This window comes from Scyliorhinus torazame, chromosome 8 (assembly GCF_047496885.1).
Source record: "Scyliorhinus torazame isolate Kashiwa2021f chromosome 8, sScyTor2.1, whole genome shotgun sequence".
NCBI classification, from domain to species: Eukaryota; Metazoa; Chordata; class Chondrichthyes; order Carcharhiniformes; family Scyliorhinidae; genus Scyliorhinus; species Scyliorhinus torazame.
The window spans coordinates 132963782-132985394 of NC_092714.1; the positions used below are offsets into that span (position 1 = coordinate 132963782).

The 21613-nt window shown below is 50.6% G+C and overlaps 1 protein-coding gene across 5 annotated transcripts in view; it reads right to left on the reverse strand.

Moving 5' to 3' along the window:
• The window catches only part of shroom2a (shroom family member 2a), a 373192-nt gene that overhangs the window by 50750 nt on the left and 300829 nt on the right, over positions 1-21613 (reverse strand). The window contains exon 1 of one of the 5 annotated variants that reach the window (XM_072514201.1): positions 17278-17449. The exons of the other annotated variants lie outside the window; for them this stretch is intronic. The gene's annotated coding sequence lies outside the window, so the exon portion shown is untranslated. Of the gene's footprint in view, positions 1-17277; positions 17450-21613 lie in introns of those variants that run through there. 5 annotated transcript variants of the gene reach the window in all.

Below are 21613 nucleotides of genomic sequence, written 5' to 3' on the forward strand. Positions count from 1 at the left end.
TAACCATCAGGCTTTGAGGAACCTAGTGAGTCGCAGCTGAGACCTCCAACGAGTCCTCCACGAGAATTGCAGATGGGGGGAGGCTACTTGTCCATATTAATCCAAGCACCCTAATAGGCCTTAAATAAGCATGATCTCCCGCCCCTCCCCAACTCTCTTGCCGTGATGGTGTCCAATTGCAACTTCAATAGTATGATGTATCTTTGCACTGTCTCTAATGTTAACCTCGCCTCAATGCTCTGAACTAGAAATGGTGCTTGAGGTGCAGTCTGAGCACAGACCTGTCTATTTGATACTGCTCTTGTTCTATGGTTCAATGTTCTGTTAGTGTTCTCGATGTTGAGATTAGCTCAGTGGATGGAAGTCTCGGATATGATCCCTGTGGTATCTCAATCCTCTCTTACTCCTCTCCCACCCAACCCAATAACCCTATCATCCACAATGTGCTATCTCTTGCTTTTGGCTGTCAGTAATCAGGTAGAATGCATTTTGTGGTAGATAATGCAAGAATGTAATCTCACCAAGAGATAAATCTGTCCTGTACCTGAGGGACAATGGCTCTTGTCAATAAATTAAAGAATAGCTCACTTTGTTTTTCTCTGGGAACTGTTCCAGAGTACGAATCAGAAGGATTTCAATCACTAAACAGTCATGACAGTTTGTTACGAGGCCCTGAATCCGTGACTGTCTCGTTCACCTGGAACTCTCAGAAAAGAATTGCACTTCCTCCATGAGCCAGCCCATGCAAATCTCTGCTGTCCATGTCCTTAAGGCATCTTGTCCTGTTCATCGCCGTGCTTGCTGACCAACCTTGTTCCCCAGTCCACAAAACCTTGAATTCAAAATTCTCACCCTTATGTTAAAAGCCCTCCATTGTCCTCACCAACACAACCCCCACATCCCCACTCCTGTCTCTGAAGACTTGTCCAGCCCTATAACTCTCCGAGATCTCGGCACTTCTCCAATTTCAGCCTTCTGTGCATCGCCATTTCCCTTTGCTCCACCATTGGTGGCCATGCATTCAGCTACCAACGCCCTAAGCTCCAAAATTCCCTCCCTAAACGTTTCTGTCTTTAAGAGGCTCCTTTAAACGTACCACTCTGACTAAATGTTTGGTCTTCTGCACTAATGTGGATCAGAGTCAAATTGTGTTTGATATCGTTCCTGTGACGCAGGATTTCATCACGAGAGATGCTACATAAATGCAAGTTTTGTTGTTGCTCTGTGCTTTACTGTGAATTGCAAACTCCACAAGTTGTGAGATTTTATTGATGAGTGTACAGATTGCCAAGTATACTCCTCCCTGCGCAGACTTCAAACAGCCAAGATTTGAACCTTGAAATGTTTCATTACTCCATGGCCCAGGTTACTTGAGCTTTCACTATTCAGTTTGTAAATCTGTCTCTAATAACCCTCCCCATCCAACTACATTAGCCAAGCCCCCCTTGTGGCTCCTCTTTACCCTCTCTAATATATTTCTTGTCCTCCTGCCCTCCCTGGCCCCTTAATCTCAGATCCATTTACTTAAATTCTCCCATTCCATTTGTCTTTCCCTCCTGCAGGTTTAACTGTCCCCTGCAATCCACTTCCCTTTCTGTTAACCAAACCCCCCCCCCCCCCCCCACCCCATCCACTCTCCCTGCTCAGCACAGCTAACCCCCCGCCCACCCACCCCCGCTGTCATGATATGCAGACACACACATAATAATATATAGACAAGCAGCTAATGGGCACAGAGAATAGGACATGACCAATAAGCAGGCAGGACACTCAGGGGTGGGATCTGACTATGAAAGACACGAGGCACTCACACTCCGCCTCTTTCCACTGATGAACATCTAGAGAGTCAGTCAAGGGTGTTGTCACAATCTCACACCCCCACCACGTGGCTAAGAGCTAGTCTGGTTCAGTCAGACAGAGTAACCACACTTAAGTTAGTAGAGAGCCGAACTCACAGAGAACTGTGCTATTAGTTCAATAAACCTGATTGAATTAACTTCAAGGTCTGGAGTATCTTTCTGATCTAAGCTGCATCCAGTTGCAGCCAGTGTTAGATCAGTGTACCTAACACGACACCCGTCACCCCAGGCCTTTCCACCACCACCCTGCCCTGCACCCATCTGTTGGTTTCAGCCATACTGAACAAACTCACTGAACGTATTCGTCCTCAAGATGTGGGCATCACTGACACCAGCATTCACTGACAACCCTAGCTGCCCTGAGATGGTGGTGGTGAGCCTCAGTAGAGGTTTGATATGACTGAGCAGCCATTTTGGAGGGAAGGCCAGAGTCAGCCATGTTGGTGTGTGATTGGGCGGCACAGTGGTTAGCACTGTCATCTCACAGCTCCAGGTTAAATTCTGGCCTTGGATGACTGTATGTGTGGAGTTAGAACCTTCTCCTGTGTCTGCGTAGGTTTCCTCTGGGTGCTCCGGTTTCCTTCCACAATCCAAAAATGTGCAAATTAGGTGGGGTTACAGGAGTAGTCCTAGTTTAGGGTAATCTTTCAGAGGGTCGGTGCAGACACGATGGGCCGAATGGTCTCCTTCCGCACTGTAGGGATCCTATGGAGCCACCCAGCAATCAGACCAAAGTAAGGATGACAGCCTCTCTTCCCTAAAGGGCAATGAATCAGCTAGGGTTTTCAAATGACAGCCTGACAGCTTTCATGGTCACTTTACGGTTGTCAGGTTTGTATTTAAGCTAAATTCAAACTCTCAAACTGTGACTGTGGGATTTGAACTCAGGTTCTTTGGACTTTAGCACACTATAACCGCTATAGCACAGCAGCCACCCCGGCCCAGCATGGACTTTGCACCACTCTGTGCTATTCTGTTGGTTGGACATTATCCAGAAGGCTTCACGCCAGTTCCCACCTGCAATGTTCTCAACTGGCCAAACAACAATATTTTGAATATAATGAGTCATCAAAGACATTCAAAGAAAATAAAGAACACACAAACACACACAGGTGTTGAATGTTTAAGAATCTGCATTTCATTTGGCGGTCTGCGTGATTTTTCTCCCAAAATGCTGAGCCTGGTTCAACTGGGAGACTCCAGAGCCTTGTTGAAAGAGCAGGAACCATTGCTGGCATTGTCTTTACTCCCTGTGCCACGTGCCAGTGAGGCTAGAAATAGGAAGATAGAGCAGATAAACACGTGGCTAAACAGCTGGTGTAGGAGGGAGGGTTTCCATTATCTGGACCACTGGGAGCTCTTCCGGGGCAGGTGTGACCTGTATAAGAAGGACGGGTTGCATCTAAACCGGAGAGGCATAAATATCCTGGCCGCGAGGTTTGCTAGTGTCACACGGGAGGGTTTAAACTAGTATGGCAGGGGGGTGGGCATGGGAGCAATAGGTCAGAAGGTGAGAGCATTGAGGGAGAACTAGGGAATAGGGACAGTGTGGCTCTGAGGCAGTGCAGACGGGGAGAAGTTGCTGAACACAGCGGGTCTGGTGGCCTGAAGTGCATATGTTTTAATGCAAGGAGCATTACGGGTAAGGCAGATGAACTTAGAGCTTGGATTACTACTTGGAACTATGATGTTGTTGCCATTACAGAGACCTGGTTGAGGGAAGGGCAGGATTGGCAGCTAAACGTTCCAGGATTTAGATGTTTCAGGCGGGATAGAGGGGGATGTAAAAGGGGAGGTGGAGTTGCGCTACTTGTTCGGGAGAATATCACAGCTATACTGCGAGAGGACACCTCAGAGGGCAGTGAGGCTATATGGGTAGAGATCAGGAATAAGAAGGGTGCAGTCACAATGTTGGGGGTATACTACAGGCCTCCCAACAGCCAGCGGGAGATAGAGGAGCAGATAGGTAGACAGATTTTTGAAAAGAGTAAAAACAACAGGGTTGTGGTGATGGGAGACTTCAACTTCCCCAATATTGACTGGGACTCACTTAGTGCCAGGGGCTTAGACGGGGCGGAGTTTGTAAGGAGCATCCAGGAGGGCTTCTTAAAACAATATGTAAACAGTCCAACTAGGGAAGGGGCGGTACTGGACCTGGTATTGGGGAATGAGCCCGGCCAGGTGGTAGATGTTTCAGTAGGGGAGCATTTCGGTAACAGTGACCACAATTCAGTAAGTTTTAAAGTACTGGTGGACAAGGATAAGAGTGGTCCGAGGATGAATGTGCTAAATTGGGGGAAGGCTAATTATAACAATATTAGGCGGGAACTGAAGAACATAGATTGGGGGCGGATGTTTGAGGGCAAATCAACATCTGACATGTGGGAGGCTTTCAAGTGTCAGTTGAAAGGAATACAGGACCGGCATGTTCCTGTGAGGAAGAAAGATAAATACGGCAATTTTCGGGAACCTTGGATGACGAGTGATATTGTAGGCCTCGTCAAAAAGAAAAGGAGGCATTTGTCAGGGCTAAAAGGCTGGGAACAGACGAAGCCTGTGTGGCATATAAGGAAAGTAGCAAGGAACTTAAGCAAGGAGTCAGGAGGGCTAGAAGGGGTCACGAAAAGTCATTAGCAAATAGGGTTAAGGAAAATCCCAAGGCTTTTTACACGTACATAAAAAGCAAGAGGGTAGCCAGGGAAAGGGTTGGCCCACTGAAGGATAGGCAAGGGAATCTATGTGTGGAGCCAGAGGAAATGGGCGAGGTACTAAATGAATACTTTGCATCAGTATTCACCAAAGAGAAGGAATTGGTAGATGTTGAGTCTGGAGAAGAGGGTGTAGATAGCCTGGGTCACATTGTGATCCAAAAAGACGAGGTGTTGGGTGTCTTAAAAAATATTAAGGTAGATAAGTCCCCAGGGCCTGATGGGATCTACCCCAGAATACTGAAGGAGGCTGGAGAGGAAATTGCTGAGGCCTTGACAGAAATCTTTGGATCCTCGCTGTCTTCAGGGGATGTCCCGGAGGACTGGAGAATAGCCAATGTTGTTCCTCTGTTTAAGAAGGGTAGCAAGGATAATCCCGGGAACTACAGGCCGGTGAGCCTTACGTCAGTGGTAGGTAAATTACTGGAGAGAATTCTTAGAGACAGGATCTACTCCCATTTGGAAGCAAATGGACGTATTAGTGAGAGGCAGCACGGTTTTGTGAAGGGGAGGTCGTGTCTCACTAACTTGATAGAGTTTTTCGAGGAGGTCACTAAGATGATTGATGCAGGTAGGGCAGTAGATGTTGTCTATATGGACTTCAGTAAGGCCTTTGACAAGGTCCCTCATGGTAGACTAGTACAAAAGGTGAAGTCACACGGGATCAGGGGTGAACTGGCAAGGTGGATACAGAACTGGCTAGGCCATAGAAGGCAGAGGGTAGCAATGGAGGGATGCTTTTCTAATTGGAGGGCTGTGACCAGTGGTGTTCCACAGGGATCAGTGCTGGGACCTTTGCTCTTTGTAGTATATATAAATGATTTGGAGGAAAATGTAACTGGTCTGATTAGTAAGTTTGCAGACGACACAAAGGTTGGTGGAATTGCGGATAGCGATGAGGACTGTCTGAGGATACAGCAGGATTTAGATTGTCTGGAGACTTGGGCGGAGAGATGGCAGATGGAGTTTAATCCGGACAAATGTGAGGTAATGCATTTTGGAAGGTCTAATGCAGGTAGGGAATATACAGTGAATGGTAGAACCCTCAAGAGTATTGAAAGTCAAAGAGATCTAGGAGTACAGGTCCACAGGTCATTGAAAGGGGCAACACAGGTGGAGAAGGTAGTCAAGAAGGCATACGGCATGCTTGCCTTCATTGGCCGGGGCATTGAGTATAAGAATTGGCAAGTCATGTTGCAGCTGTATAGAACCTTAGTTAGGCCACACTTGGAGTATAGTGTTCAATTCTGGTCGCCACACTACCAGAAGGATGTGGAGGCTTTAGAGAGGGTGCAGAAGAGATTTACCAGAATGTTGCCTGGTATGGAGGGCATAAGCTATGAGGAGCGGTTGAATAAACTCGGTTTGTTCTCACTGGAACGAAGGAGGTTGAGGGGCGACCTGATAGAGGTATACAAAATTATGAGGGGCATAGACAGAGTGGATAGTCAGAGGCTTTTCCCCAGGGTAGAGGGGTCAATTACTAGGGGGCATAGGTTTAAGGTGAGAGGGGCAAGGTTTAGAGTAGATGTACGAGGCAAGTTTTTTACGCAGAGGGTAGTGGGTACCTGGAACTCGCTACCGGAGGAGGTAGTGGAAGCAGGGACGATAGGGACATTTAAGGGGCATCTTGACAAATATATGAATAGGATGGGAATAGAAGGATACGGACCCAGGAAGTGTAGAAGATTGTAGTTTAGTCGGGCAGTATGGTCGGCACGGGCTTGGAGGGCCGAAGGGCCTGTTCCTGTGCTGTACATTTCTTTGTTCTTTGTTGTTCTTTGTACACTAGGGTAGAGCGGGAGCCAAATTATTATTTTCTTATTCATTGTGCGACGTGAGAGTCGCTGGCAATGGCGACATGATAATTGCGCATGAGGAGGTGGAGGTAAGCCACAGGGAGGGGAGGAAATCAGGGAGACAGATGCCAGGCTGAGCTTGGTCTCGCACTGACCGAGATCCCTGATGGAAGGTTGTGAGACAGAGGTTCTGACTGTCACTTAGGGCGGGAATAAGGCCGAGATAGTGGCTGACCTGCCCGTAAGGGACTGATAGCAGGGAGGCTCAGGGGATGTACATTTTTAAAAATATATATATTTTATTAAAGTTTTCAAACAGAATTTTTCCACTTTACAAATCAACATAAAAATAACACAACAGCTGATAAATAACATTATTTAAATAAAATAGTGAGCTAACAAAGTGACAAAAAAAAAGAAGTTTTTAGTGCCCCCCCCCCCCCCGGGCTGCTGCTGCTGGCGATCTATTTTCCCTTAACGTTCCGCGAGATAGTCAAGAAACGGTTGCCACCGCCTGGAGAACCACTGAGCCGATCCTCTCAGCGCAAATTTAATTCGTTCCAGTTTTATGAACCCTGCCATGTCGTTTGTCCAGGCCTCCACCCCGGGGGGTTTCGCTTCCACATAAGTAGGATTCTTCGCCGGGCTATCAGGGACGCAAAGGCCAGAATATCGGCCCCTTTTGCCTCTTGCACTCCCGGCTCTTCCGCGACCCCAAATATAGCTAACCCCCAGCCTGGCTTGACCCGGACCTTCACCACCTTTGAAATCATCTTTGCCACTCCCCTCCAGTACTCATCCAGTGCCGGACACGACCAGAACATGTGTGTGTGGTTCGCGGGGCTTCCCAAGCACCTCCCGCACCTGTCCTCCACTCCGAAGAACCTGCTCAGTCTTGCTCCCGTCATATGTGCTCTGTGTAGAACCTTGAATTGTATCAGGCTAAGCCTGGCACACGAGGACGAGGAATTTACCCTACTTAGGGCATCAGCCCACAGCCCCTCCTGAATCTCCTCCCCCAGCTCATCTTCCCATTTTCCCTTCAGCTCCTCTACCAGCGCCTCCCCCTCGTCTCTTATCTCCTGATATATTTCGGACACTTTGCCCTCCCCGACCCATACCCCCGAAATCACTCTATCCTGGATCCCGTGTCGGGAGCAGCGGAAATTCCCTCACCTGTTGCCTCGTAAACGCCCTCACTTGCATGTATCTGAATATATTCCCCGGGGGCAACTCATACTTTTCCTCCAGCGCTCCCAGGCTCGCGAACGTCCCGTCAATAAACAAATCTCTCAATCTCCTAATTCCTGCCCGATGCCAGCTCTGGAACTCTCCGTCCATCCTTCTTGGGACAAACCTATGGTTAGTCCTGATCGGGGACCACACCGTCACCCCCCTGTGTCGACTCCATTGCCCCCAGATCCTTAAGGTTGCCACCACCACTGGGTTTGTGGTATACCTTTTCGGGGAGAGCGGCAGCGGCGCCGTCACCAGCGCCTTTAGGCTCGTTCCCTTACAGGACGCCATCTCCAGCCTCTTCCACGCCGCCCCCTCTCCCTCCCTCATCCACTTACAAACCATCGCCACGTTGGCGGCCCAATAGTAGTCGTCCAGATTCGGCAATGCCAGTCCCCCTCTGTCCCTGCTGCGCTGCAGGAACCCCCTCCTTACCCTCGGGGTCTTCCCTGCCCACACGAAACTCAACGCTCCTGTCTATTTTCTTGAAAAAGGCCTTAGTGATCAGAATGGGGAGACACTGAAACACAAAAATAAACCTTGGGAGGACCATCATTTTTACCGCCTGCACTCTGCCCGCCAGTGAGAGCGGCAGCATATCCCACCTCTTGAAATCCTCCTCCATCTGCTCCACCAGCCGCGTCAGATTGAGTTTGTGTAGAGTTCCCCAGCTCCTAGCTACCTGAATCCCCAAATATCGGAAGCTCCTTTCCACTCTCCATGTAACCGAAAATACTCCGATCTTTGCCGATTTGTGACTACACTTGCCACTGGGGCCCCATATAGGAGTCTGACCCAACTGACAAACCCCTCCCCGAACCCAAACCTCTTCAACACCTCCTCCTCAACACCTCCTCCTCAACACCTCCCATAGATACTCCCACTCTACCTATCGAGTGCTTTCTCTGCGTCCATCGTCACCACTATCTCTGCCTCCCCCTCCGCTGGGGGCATCATTATCACCCCCAACAGACGTTGCACGTTGACATTCAGTTGTCTCCCCTTTACAAACCCTGTCTGGTCTTCATGCACCACCCCCGGGACACAATCCTCGATCCTCGTCGCCAGCACTTTTGCCAGCAGCTTGGCGTCTACATTCAGGAGTGAGATAGGCCTATATGACCCGCATTGCAGCGGATCTTTGTCCCGCTTCAGGATTAGTGATATCGTCGCCTCCGACATTGTCGGGGGTAGAGTCCCCCCTTGTCTGGCCTCGTTAAAGGTTCTCGCCAGCAGCGGGGCCAACAAGTCCACATATTTCCTATAAAATTCCACCGGGAACCCGTCTGGTCCCGGTGCCTTCCCTGCCTGCATGTTCCCCAGTCCCTTAATCACCTCGTCCACCTCGATTGGCGCCCCCAGACCTGCCACCACCTGCTCCTCCACCCTCGGGAACCTTAGTTGGTCCAGAAACTGTTGCATTCCCTCTTTTCCCTCCAGGGGTTGGGACCTTTATAGCCTCTCATAAAAGGTCTTAAACACCTCATTTACCTTCCCTGCTCTCCGCTCCGTAGTTCCCGTTTCATCCCTGACTCCCCCAATTTCCCTCGCCGCTATCCTCTTGCGAAGTTGGTGGGCCAGCAGCCGGTTCGCCTTTTCCCCATATTCGTATCTCATCCCCTGTGCCTTCCTCCACTGTGCGTCTGCCTTTCCTGTGGTCAGCAGATCAAACTCCGTCTGAAGTCTTCGCCTCTCTCTATATAGTCCTTCGTCCGGGGCCTCCGCATATCTTTTATCCACAATCAAAATCTCCCCCACTAATCTCTCCCTTTCTTTGCCCTCTATTTTTCTCCTTGTAAGCCCTAATGGAGATCAACTCTCCCCTAACCACCGCCTTCAGCGCTTCCCATACTACCCCCACCTGGATCTCACCATCAACATTGGCCTCCAGGTACCTCTCAATACATCCCCGGCACCCTTCCACAGACTCCCTCATCCGCCAATAATCCCACATCCAGTCGCCAGAGTGGGCGCTGCTCCCTCTCCTCTCCTAATTCCAGATCCACCCAGTGCGGGGCATGGTCTGAAACGGTTATGGCCGAATACTCCGTTCCTGCCACCTTCGAGATCAGTGCCCTGCTCAAAACGAAGAAATCTATTCGGGAGTATACCTTGTGGACATGGGAGAAAAAGGAGAACTCTTTGGCCAACGGCCTAGCAAATCTCCACGGATCCACTCCCCCCATTTGCTCCATGAAGCCCCTAAGCACCTTGGCCGCTGCCGGCCTTCTTCCGGTCCTGGATCTAGCCCTGGATCCAGCACCGTGTTGAAACCCCCCCCCATTACCAGGCTTCCCACCTCCAGGTCCGGGATACGTCCCAGCATCCGCTTCATAAATCCCGCGTCATCCCAGTTCGGGACATATACATTTACCAGCACGACCTCCTTTCCCTGCAATCTACCACTCACCATCACATATCTACCCCCGTTGTCCACCACTATACTCCTAGCCTCGAACGACACCCGTTTCCCCACCAATATCGCCACCCCCCCATTTTTTGCGTCCAACCCTGAGTGGAACACCTGTCCCACCCATTCTTTCCTTAACCTAACTTGATCCGCCACCTTCAGATGCGTTTCCTGAAGCATGACCACATCTGCCTTCAGTCTTTTTAAGTGCGCGAACACTCGGGCCCTCTTAATCGGCCCATTTAGGCCCCCACATTCCACGTGATCAGCCGGATTGGGGGGCCATGCCACCCCCCCCCCCCCCCCCCCCCGCCGACTAGCCATCCCCTGTTCTAGGCCAGCCCCCCGTCCGGGTCCCGCGCACCCACCCGTCCCCCAGGCGGCGCCCTCCCGTCCCGACCACCTCTTCTCTTGCCAGCTCCCACTCGCTCCCAGCAGCAGCAACCCAGTTGATCCCGCCCCCCGCTAGATCCCCATCTAGCATGGTTACTCCCCCCATGATGCTTCCGAAAGTCAGCTGACTCCAACTGACCCCGGCTTCCCCCGCTCTCTCCTTGACCCCCTTATGCGTGGAACTCTCTTTCTTCCTGCGCCTATCGTCCCGCCATCATCTCCCTAGCGCGGGAAAAACCCCGCGCTTTCCTGTATCGGTCCCGCCCCCCCATGGCGCAGCTCCACCATTCCCCATCCCCCTCTCAGTCCCTTTTTCCCCCCAGCACCCACATTTCTCAGTATCCCCCCATCAAGAGGAGAAAAAATCCCCGTCTATCGTCTCGATACTATGAACCTCCCATTCCCCAATTTACATTTCTGTACATCAACCTCATTGTCTCCCCCACAACATCAGTCCCTCAGTTCTGGTCCAGTTTCTCTTCTTGGATGAAGGTCCATGCCTCATCCGACGTTCCAAAGTAGTAGTGCTTCCCCTGGTGCGTGATCCACAATCGCGCCGGCTGCAGCATCCCAAATTTTATTTTCTTCCTGTGAAGCACCGCCTTGGCCCGATTAAAGCTCGCCCTCCTTCTCGCCACCTCCGCGCTCCAGTCCTAATACACTCGTATCACCGCATTCTCCCACCTGCCACTCCGTACCTTCTTGGCCCAGCTCAAGACAGCCTCTCTGTCAGTGAAGCGGTGAAATCTCACCCCTATCGCCCTTGGTAGTTCTCCAGCCTTTGGTCTTCTCACAAGGGCCCGGTGAGCCCCTTCCACCTCCAGGGGCCTCAGCTCCCATTAGCGTGTGGAGCATCGTGCTCACATAAGCTCCAACGTCAGCTCCCTCCATTCCTTCGGGGAGACCCAGAATCCGGAGGTTCTTCCTCCTCGAGCTGTTCTCCAGGACTTCGAGCCTTTCAATACACCTCTTATGTAGCGCCTCGTGCGTCTCTGATTTTACCACTAGGCCCTGTATCTCATCCTCGTTTTCGGCTGCCTTTGCCTTCACCCCACGGAGCTCTATCGCCTGGGCCTTTTGTGTTTCTTTTAGCCCATCGATTGCCAATAACATCGGCACCAGCACCTCCTTCTTTAGTTCCTCCACACACTGTCGGAGGAATTCCTGCTGGTCCGGGCCCCATGTAGTCTGGGCTCCATCCGCCGCCATCTTGCTTCTTCCTTCTCTTCTCTGCCGCTGCTCCAGAGGATCCTTCGCAATCTGGCCACTACCACCGGTCCTTTCCATACACACCCGGGGGGACACCTTCCTTCGTCACCCCACACTGGGTTTGTTCCGAACAAATTTCCGTTGGGGCTCCCGAAAAGAGCCCAAAAGTCCGTTAGAACGGACCTGCCGAAACGTGCGGCTTAGCAGTGCATCCCCGCAACCGGAAGTCTCAGGGGGATGTACATTAACACACAGCTTGCTGAGTTCCTGATCAAGAATGGTTGGGTAGCCAGTAAAATCCTGCAGCCACGGGACACGAAGGCTACGGGGGCACACAAGGAGAGTGGCGTCTGAGTCGAGATAGGTAAATCAATGGAGAAACAGGATCCACAGGTGGCAGGCCCAATATTACACAGGATTATATCAGACATACGGCCATACACAGAAACAGGCCATTCGGCCCAATCGGTCCATGCTGGGGCCGGTTTAGCTCAGTTGGCTGGACAGCTGGTTTGTGATGCAGAGCGAGGCTAACATCAGCATGCAGAGCGAGGTCAACATCAGCATGGGTTCAAATCCCATACTGGCTGAGGGCTGACGGCCGTTTTCTCAACCTTGCCACTCGCCTAAGGTGTGGTGACCCTCAGGTTAAATCACCACCAGTCAGCTCTCCCCCTCAAAGGGGAAAGCAGCCTGTGGTGACTGGGAGTATGGTGACTTGACTTTTTACCAAGCTATTGTTTATGCTCCACCCCAGCCTCTTGCTATCTTACCTCATCTGAATCTCCCATTCCTTCTAGTCTGCTAAAACAGAACACGTTTTAAAAAAACCATTTACAATCCACTGTGCCTCCTCTGGCCCTCGCTCCAGCTCCCATGCCGGTTTTGCCTGGTGGGGCAACTGCCTCCGTTCCCCTCCCCCAACTTGCACTTCTGGTTAAAATCAGGGGCCAGGATTCTCGCATTAGTGACACCTCCCCATAAGGAACCACCACATTCCAATGGGTGCATCCGGGCACCTGGGAATTCTATACTGCAGTTCACCAGAAAGGACTGGATAACTCAACTATTTGACTAAGTGCCACTTTCTTCAATGGAAAATGACCCCCTCCTCCCCACAAGGTCTACAAGAGGGAGAGAACACTGCAAAAGGGTTGGGGGGGGGGGCACAGGCGGGTGGGAGGAGGAGGGGGGGGTGGGGGTGGGGGGGGAGGTATTTGTTTTGTTATGCTCTTGACGTAGCATAAGCTGCTTCCTTAATGTGCACTCTGACAAAGGAAGGTTCAGACTTGGAGATAGCTTTAACACATTTATTAAGCTATTAACAATTCTCCTACTTGGATTCGACGCTACTGTTAATCCTGCTATAGCTACTCAGACTGACGAGCCAGTCTGCTACAATCCACGTGATGGGTGTGATGTCCAATCAACCCTGTGTCTGTACTCACTGAGTGTCTCCACTGGAAAGAGCCTGAGCATGTGTGATGTGTCCTCTTATATGGGTTGGTGTAATGCCCTCCTGTGGTAGTGTCACCTCTATGTGTATCGTGAATGCCCATTGGTCGTGTCCTATCTTACTGACCCATTGGTTGACTGTCTGTGTATCATGTCTCCGGTGTTCCCTCTAGTGTCTAGCTAGGTGTAGTGTATGTACATTAACCCTTTGTGTACTTACAGTGATGTATATCACCAGTCTTATCCCCCAAAATGTTTTTAAAAAGAATTTTCATCAGCCAGAACTGGAGAGAACTGCATGCTATATGCTGCCTTCCCACCGTTAGCACTACGCAGCACAGTAGCACAAGTGGATAGCACTGTGGCTTCACAGCGCCAGAGGTCCCAGGTTCGATTCCCCGCTGGGTCACTGTCTGTGCGGAGTCTGCACATTCGCCCCATGTCTGCATGGGTTTCCTCCGGGTGCTCCGGTTTCTTCCCACAGTCCAAAGGCGTGCAGGTTAGGTGGATTGGCCATGATAAATTGCCCTTAGTGACCAAAAAGTTTAGGAGGGGTTCTTGGGTTACGGGGATAGGATGGAAGTGAGGGCTTAAGTGGGTCGGTGCAGACTCGATGGGCCGAATGGCCGCCTTCTGCACTGTATGTTCTATGTTCCACCCTCTCGCCCATTCTCCCCACCCAATATATCCATGGATCTCCAACTTAGCTGTTTCAGCTCACCTCTCCTCACAGTGGCTGATGTGGGCCGGCTACAAACATTGAAAGAACATGTGACCGGTGGCTGTAGGCTGGGGACAGCTGTAACCCCCCCCCCCCCCACCCCTAACAGACACACACTAACAGTACAAATTTCTGCGGTGGGGGACTCAGACCACAACACAGCGCCTCGGCATTAGCAGGCGTTGGGAACAGAGACCTCGGGCAGTGCCTGACTGTCATGAGAGGTCACTCTGGGAGCTCTTTGAATATCGGACAGAACAGCAGAGTGTATCAAACATGAATGTCACACAAACTCTGGGCTGATGCCCCTCACACACAACAAAGTCTTTTACATCGGTGCTCCAGAACAGTAAAGCCTTGCTGTAAGGCAGTGCAGAACCACTTAAAAGGGCCAATCCTGCCTAAAGGAGGCCAACTGCATTTAAAAAGGTCTTAGCAAAAAACCGCACAAGTGACCTATATCACTATATAAACACAACAACTGTATCTGTATAGCACCTTTAGCACACTAAAATGTGGACAGGGGCTTCGCCGGAGCACAACTTGACAAAAATATATACTGAACCGACAGACCGACGGCTAAAATCTTGGTCAGAGAGTAAGACTTAATGAACACCTTGAAGAGGAGAGATGGGGAGAGACAGAGAGAGATGGGTGGAAGGCAATGTACTTTGTAATTTGTTTTTGTAGCGTGTGAGCGATTTGCTTAGGTATGTGAGCCCTTTAAATTTTCTTGCGCCGACGTGCGCGCATGGTACCTTAAACGGGCTGAATTGCACGGGAACCACCGGCTTGCTGGCTGTTCGTGAGACATAAAGGGAACGCTGGTGTTTGTGCGGCTCAGAGGGGATGCTGGTGGAGAGGTAGAGAGATCTAGGGAGGAAATTCCAGAGATCCAGGGCTGGATACTCTGATTTTGAGACTAAGTCCTGATGGCGGCGTGAAGACGGTAGTGTTTTACAACAGCAAAACGGGCAGCACAAGTGGATAGCACTGTGGCTTCACAGCGCCAGGGTCCCAGGTTCGATTCCCCGCTGGGTCACTGTCTGTGCGGAGTCTGCACATCCTCCCCGTGTCTGCGTGGGTTTCCTCCGGGTGCTCCGGTTTCCTCCCACAGTCCAAAGACGTGCAGGTTAGGTGGATTGGCCATGCTATATTGCCCCTTAATGACCAAAAAGGTTAGGAGGGTTTGTTGGGTTACGGGAATACGGTGGAAGTGAGGGCTTAAGTGGGTCAGTGCAGACTCGATGGGCCGAATGGTCTCCTTCTGTACTGTATGTTCTATGTTCAAAACCGGCGCTGCAGCTGCACCGATTCAGCAACTCTAAATGGGCCAGCACCATCGACATGTGGAACGCAACCTGTTCCAAGGGAAATGGCTCCAGATTCGCTGGGTCCGTGATTGGTGCACATGAGGCCCACACGCCGTAACCACCCATAAACGATCCATTCCCCTCCACACACACCGTCCCAGCCAACAAGATGGTTGCAAGGAGAAGAGCGCTATGGTTCAGGGATGCTGAGCTGGACACCCTCCTGGATGCCGTGGAGGAGAGAAGGATGACCCTGTACCCCGGCCCGGGAGGAAGGCCACCAAGCGCCGCTGTTCGCTGTGACTGAGCGCAGGTGACAAAGGCAGTCAGCGTCGTGGGCAACATCGCACGGACTGGGCAGCAGTGCAGGAGAGACTACACGACCCCCTCAGGGTGAGTCGGCTGCTCTGTGCCCCTGGCACTATCCCCGCACACACCCGTAACCCGGCCCCTCCTCCCCAAGGGGATGGCCGAACCCCCACCTTACCCCACATGCTCACAGCCATGCCAGCCGCAATGGCTGGGTGCCCTGGCCACTGATGCCATCATCTACCCAACCCCTCGGCAGCATGCTTCGGACCGTCTAACAGTGTCATTGTTTATGTTTTGCCGCGTTCCCCCCCCCCCCCCCCCAAAGGAGAAGGCTGCGCACAACCGCCGGGAGCGGGAGATGACTGGAGGGGGACCACCAGACCTGCGGCCCCTCACCATGCCCGAGCAGAGGGCACCTTGGGTGTGGCCCTGTGTGGTCCCCCGTTGGGTGGCTGCCGGTTGGGTGGGGTGTTCGGGGGCGGGGGAATGGGGCTCTGTGGCGGGGGGGGGTGGGGTGCAGGGGCGGGTGCACCCATACGGTTGGTGCCAGTGTAGAACCAGGGGCCGTAGTGTGTGGTCAGTGGGTGTTCAGCAAGATGGCGGTCAGTGCGTGGGCACTGCCCCAATCCCGTGAAGGGTTACCCCGGCTGCTCCCCCCCCCCCCCCCCCCCCCCCCCCACACCGCAGCAGCACGGCCAGTGTTCGGGCCAGCAGCCCACAGTCACTCCATGCCATTTGCTACTGCCGCTCTCTCGCTCAGCAGCCAGGACGCCAGGTTTACGACTTGTGAGAGCGCAAGTGAACAACGCCATCGGGAAATCGGCCAATTGGAGGCGTTGAATCGGGGAGGCCCCGGAGCATAGGTGTCAGGCCCGCTAATGATATGCCTACTGTACTCTCAGCCCGCACGGCGAGCGACGAATTTACGCCATTTTCTGGGTGCTGGGGTATCCCGCTTTGGCGCCAAACCTGCGCCTACCGCGATTTCGGCATCGGAAGCTATTCTCCGCCTAATCGCGTTTCACAATTTTGCTATCGGTAAACGGAGAACCAAGCCCCCAGGCTCCAGTGAGCTGAAGGCATGACCTCCATCGTACAAGGCAAAAGCTTGCCAAACATTGTCACTTCAAACAAGGCACTGCCCCTTTAAAGGAACCATACAAAGAACAAGCGAGCTGAAACCCCGACGTCAATATTTGGATTCTGTTTACAAAGTCAGCAGAGTCCTGCTTTCTGCCCACTGCATTCACACAGTGAGATGTTAAAGGGGCTTTCACTCCCAACCGGGGTGGGGGGGTGGTGTATAGTTGGGAGGATATGGAAAAGCAAATGGCAGAAGGCAAACTTTCCTCAGAAGCTGGCAGTCGGTGAATTACCTGCAGAATTACCTGACAGTCACAAGGCTTTTTCTTTCACAGCCCGTGATCCACCACAACTCTGGCACCATTACAACAAATTCAAATAGATCTGACATGCGCTGAGCATTCACTCCCCTTTCATTTGCATTTCAAAGGTTTCACAGAAAACCCTTATTTTCATAGCATATTCTAGATTCAGCCAGAATTCTGCAAGACTTAAAAAAAAGAGCTGTCTCCTTCTCTCAACTCCAACACGCTCCACCTCTCTAACGCCCCCCCACCAACCTTTCCTTTGGACCGTGAAGAAGTGTACGTGAGAGGCAGAGTGTGACATAAAAGGATGTGCCAACACCACAGGAGAGGAACAGCCCGACGAGTAAACACACAGCAGTATCAAGTCACTTAAAATAACAGTCCTGGCTCTGAAAATTCCTACACCGCAACTTTAAAACAGCATTGGGTGGTTGCAAACAAATTCCCTCATTACTTCTCCAGAGAACTTACCTCCATCTGCTATAAAAAGCAGTCCTACCCCCTCAGCTAGAGGTGACACTCTCCCTCTCTCTGAAGTTTAAGCGAGGGGGACCCTTCTTTGCAGCACGACCACCTTTCAAAACATCCCTACCGTTCCAACTGAGTGAGCTCTCACTCCATGCTTCCCAGAGCAGGCTGCCTTTGCTGTAATGATTTATAGTCGAGAGACAGTCTCACAGATGTTCCACCCACATCCCCACTCCCTCTGTGCCCCACCCATACCACACAGCTGATTGGCTGAATCTGCACATTACAGCACGGGCAGTGACCTCACCCAGTCAGAGGGCTGCACCAACCCATAGCTTCAGTCTGGATTTCCCATCAAAACGTTCCACAAACCCTTCCAAAAATGACAAAAGAAAACGCTACACCTTCAAACCAAAAAACCTCAAGCTAAAACATTAATTTGTGGATGACATCCCCACAGTAATATTCCACCCCCTCTCTATTTCAACTGATGACAGCGTTAGAAATCGTGCCAACCATCGGTCTGTTTCCCTCAGAGCAGGGAGGGCTAAAATACGCTTACATCGAGGTGCTCAAAATTGTGAGGGAATTTGATTGAGTCAACATGGAAAAACTGATTCCACAAGCAAGAGGGTTGGTAACCAGAGGACGCAGATTTAATATAATTGCTGACAGGAACAGAAGGGAGTGAAGAATAAATACTTTAATGCAGCGAGTTATGACGATCTGGAGCGCACTGTCGGAGAGGAAGGTGGAAGAAGATTCAATAGTAACTTTTCAAAGGGAATTAGATAAGCCATTGAAAAGGTGATTTTTTTTCCAAGGTAATGTGGACAGAGCAGTGTTTGGCTTCCTTTTGGACTGTAAGACTCTACTAATATTCAGATTGGGTTTTGTTTTGCTACCTGTGACTTTTTAAAATATATTAATTTAGGGGTTGTGGGCGTCACTGTCGGGGCCAGCATTTATTGCCCATCCCTAATTTCCCTCGAACTGAATGGCTTTCTCGACCATAGCAGATGAGCAGCTAAAAGTCAACCACATTACTGTGGGTCTGGAGTCACATGTATGCCAGACCAGGTAAGGACGGCAGATTTCCTTCCTTGAAGAACATTTAGTGAACCAACTGGGTTTTTTTTTTAAAACAACAATCGACAATGGTTTCATCACCATCATTAACTTTCAGTTCCAGATTTTTATTGAATTCAAATTTTACCATCTGCAGTGGTGGGATTCGAACCCGGGTGTCTTCTGGATTACTAATTCAGTGACAATGCCATTACGCCACTGCCTCCCCTTTCCACGTTGAATATTAGTAGAAGACAAAATAAAGGGTTCTAAATCGCCTGAATAGATCCTGATAGTAACTAAAGTGAATAGGAGAATGGATACAAAAGCAAGGGAGTTAGGATAAGCCTGAGTATGACAGTTGTTCGGACTCATCTGGACTTTTGCATCCAGTCTGGGCACCGCATTTTAGGAACGATATGAAGGTTCTTAGGTGGAGTACAGAGAATGATCCCAGGAATCAGGAACTTCAGTTAAGTGGATAGATTGGAGAGATTGGGGCTGTTGTCCTTGAAGAAGTTTAAGAGAAGGTTAGAAAGAGGTATTCAAAATTATGAGCGGTCTGGACAGAGTAGATAAGGAGAAACTTTCTGGTTGGCATTAAGGGTCGAGAACCAGAGGGCACCATTGTAAGGCAATTGGCAAAAGAAATAATCATGCCATGAGGAATGCACTGCCTGAGAATGTGGTGGAGGCACATCCAATCAATGCCTACAAAAGCTAAGTGAATAATCACCTTCAGAGAAAGAAGTTGCAGGGCAGTGGGGAAGAGCAGGACAGTGGGAAGCGGAGTTGCTCTTCCAGCGAGTCAGGCTGGTCACAATGGGCCAAATGGCCTCATTCTGTGCTGTAAACCATTCTATAATTCTATGACTGTGAAGTAGGCTGAATGGAGGCGGTAAAATAACACAATCATTTCATGGGTTATCAGTTTCTGCTTTATTACTTCCCAGTGTATCTCCGATTCCGATAACCAACGTGTTTGTCCAAAGAAACTTTGGACTCCTCAGTACTCTAACAATGTGAGGCCTTTTCTGATTTCCACCAACCTCCAACAACCCACCCCCCCCCCCCCCCCCACCCCACACCCCCAACTCAAAAACAAAGGTACAGAAAGAGAAAATAATGCAAAAATAATGCACAATAGGTCAGTTGGCAGCTGAGGAGAGAGAAACAGTTAACATTTAAGGTCAATGACCTTTCATTAGAACTGGTTTTGCCAATCTCTCTGTCTCTCTCCCCCCTCCCCTCCCCACCACCACAGATGCTTTGTGGGGCTGCTGTATATTCCCAGTTCTGTTTATTTTTCAGCATCTGCAGAACTTTGCTTTTGTTTGAAAATGAATGATATTAGGATGATTAGATGGAACACACCATCACTCCGGGACAGGATTCAGCATTCCCAGATCAGACCCGCACTGCCAGGTGCAGTCAATCCAGTTTGGTTCACCTGCCCCCTTGAGGCCCCAAACCCCACACTCACGAGGGTTAATTTTCTTTTTGGAGTGCGTGGGTAGTTTATTTAAACGCACTGCTCCTTTACATATTTTTCTGCACACAGGCACTTATTCAAAAAGCCAGACTTGTGTGCGGCCTTCTGGAGCACTTATGGGGTGCTGCACAGTCTGGAGGGGGCACTGCATTGAACCAGTGAAACACTCCCTGGTCTCACTCACTTTCACAATGGCTCAGCTTTGACTTGGTTTTAAGTCTTCGGGTTGCCCCAGAATTCTCCTGGAGACCAGGCGGGTGAGAAGCATTATGGACAATGGCACGATGTCCGGTGTGGATGGGCAATGGGTACCGATTCCCCACGTGAAGGTTGCCTTAGTTTGAGGCCTGATCAGCGCTCCTTGATCCACTCAGAGGCTCTGAGCCACCAGACCACCCATGTACTCGTCTCAGTATCTATGCAAATAAAGGACACGCAGACAAAAAAAAGAATAATTTTTCTTCAGGTTTGCTGTGCACTTGTAACTGCATCTGGTCTCGGTTTACTGCAATCTATTGGCCACCCAATGCTCAGTCAATTGAAGGTTCACGTGCCTGTCGTGCATGGGAAATGATGCCACTATAGGAGGAGCAGTCACCTGATTTTGCCTCTCCTCTTGTCCAGCACTGATTCTTAAAACCTCATACACTCTGTGCCAGGAGGCTAGTCTGGTCTCTGACCAAGCTGACCATGTGTTGACATGTGAAGCCAGCCCAGCCAGCGGCTGAAGGAGCAGACACTCTGGCTTTGGTGTCCATCCTCTGGACAATTGCCCGTTGTCCCGGGCGTGTCAGTCATGACTTCCTGCTCTCATGATTAACTTGCAAAAGTTTTTAAAAATAAATTTAGAGTGCCCAATTCATTTTTTTCCAATTAAGGGGCAATTTAGTGTGGCCAATCCACCTAGTCTGAACATCTTTGGGTTGTGGGGGTGAAACCCACGCAAACACGGGGAGAATGTGCAAACTCCACACGGCCCGCGACCCAGAGCCGGGATCGAATCTGGGACCTCGGCGCCGTGAAACAGCAGGGCTAACCCACTGCATTACCGTGCTGCCCTACTCGCGAAAGTGTCACGCGCACTCAAACTCTAATTGCCATCTGCCTGCATTACCTCCCTCTCTCCCCCTTCTGAACTATCAACTCCTCACAACAGCAAGGCCTCCATTCATGGACATCAACCGAAAGTGGAAACCATAACTGATTTGCTGTGTTTTTCTTTTAGCCCAGGGTTCATTGAGAGTTTCAAACAAATCTCACATAAAAAAACCCTTTAGCATCATAACGCAGAGATTTTCCTGAACCTTTCTTGTTAATGAGTCTGGCATTCCCGAGGCAAGGCAGCCATCTTATAAGGTCAACAAAGCTACGGGTGAAAAGGTCACAATGTTTCTGCGCGGATGGAAACAGGCTGGCAAATCGCTGTGGGCGCAGGAAACGTCGGATGTGTAGGGCAACCACTGACCACTCGATAATCACGGGATTCTACTGCAACAGGAGTGGATTTCCACTGTGTGACTACTACACTATGGGGTTGGCTTAGCCTATACAGATAGCAGGCTTTTGTTATTTCAGCTGCGAATCAGCAGTGCTGTTTACACAGACTCCACAGTTTAGAAAGAAATGATTGTGCCACACCAGCAAGAAAAGTGCTGCTGTAGGTGTCTTCTTCCTCCCCCTGGCATCTGCTGGTAATAGGCCTCACGGTTGGTGTGCACCATCTCTGGAACTGCCTAACTGTTCACAGCGGCAAGGCAGGAGTCCCGAACACAAATCTCC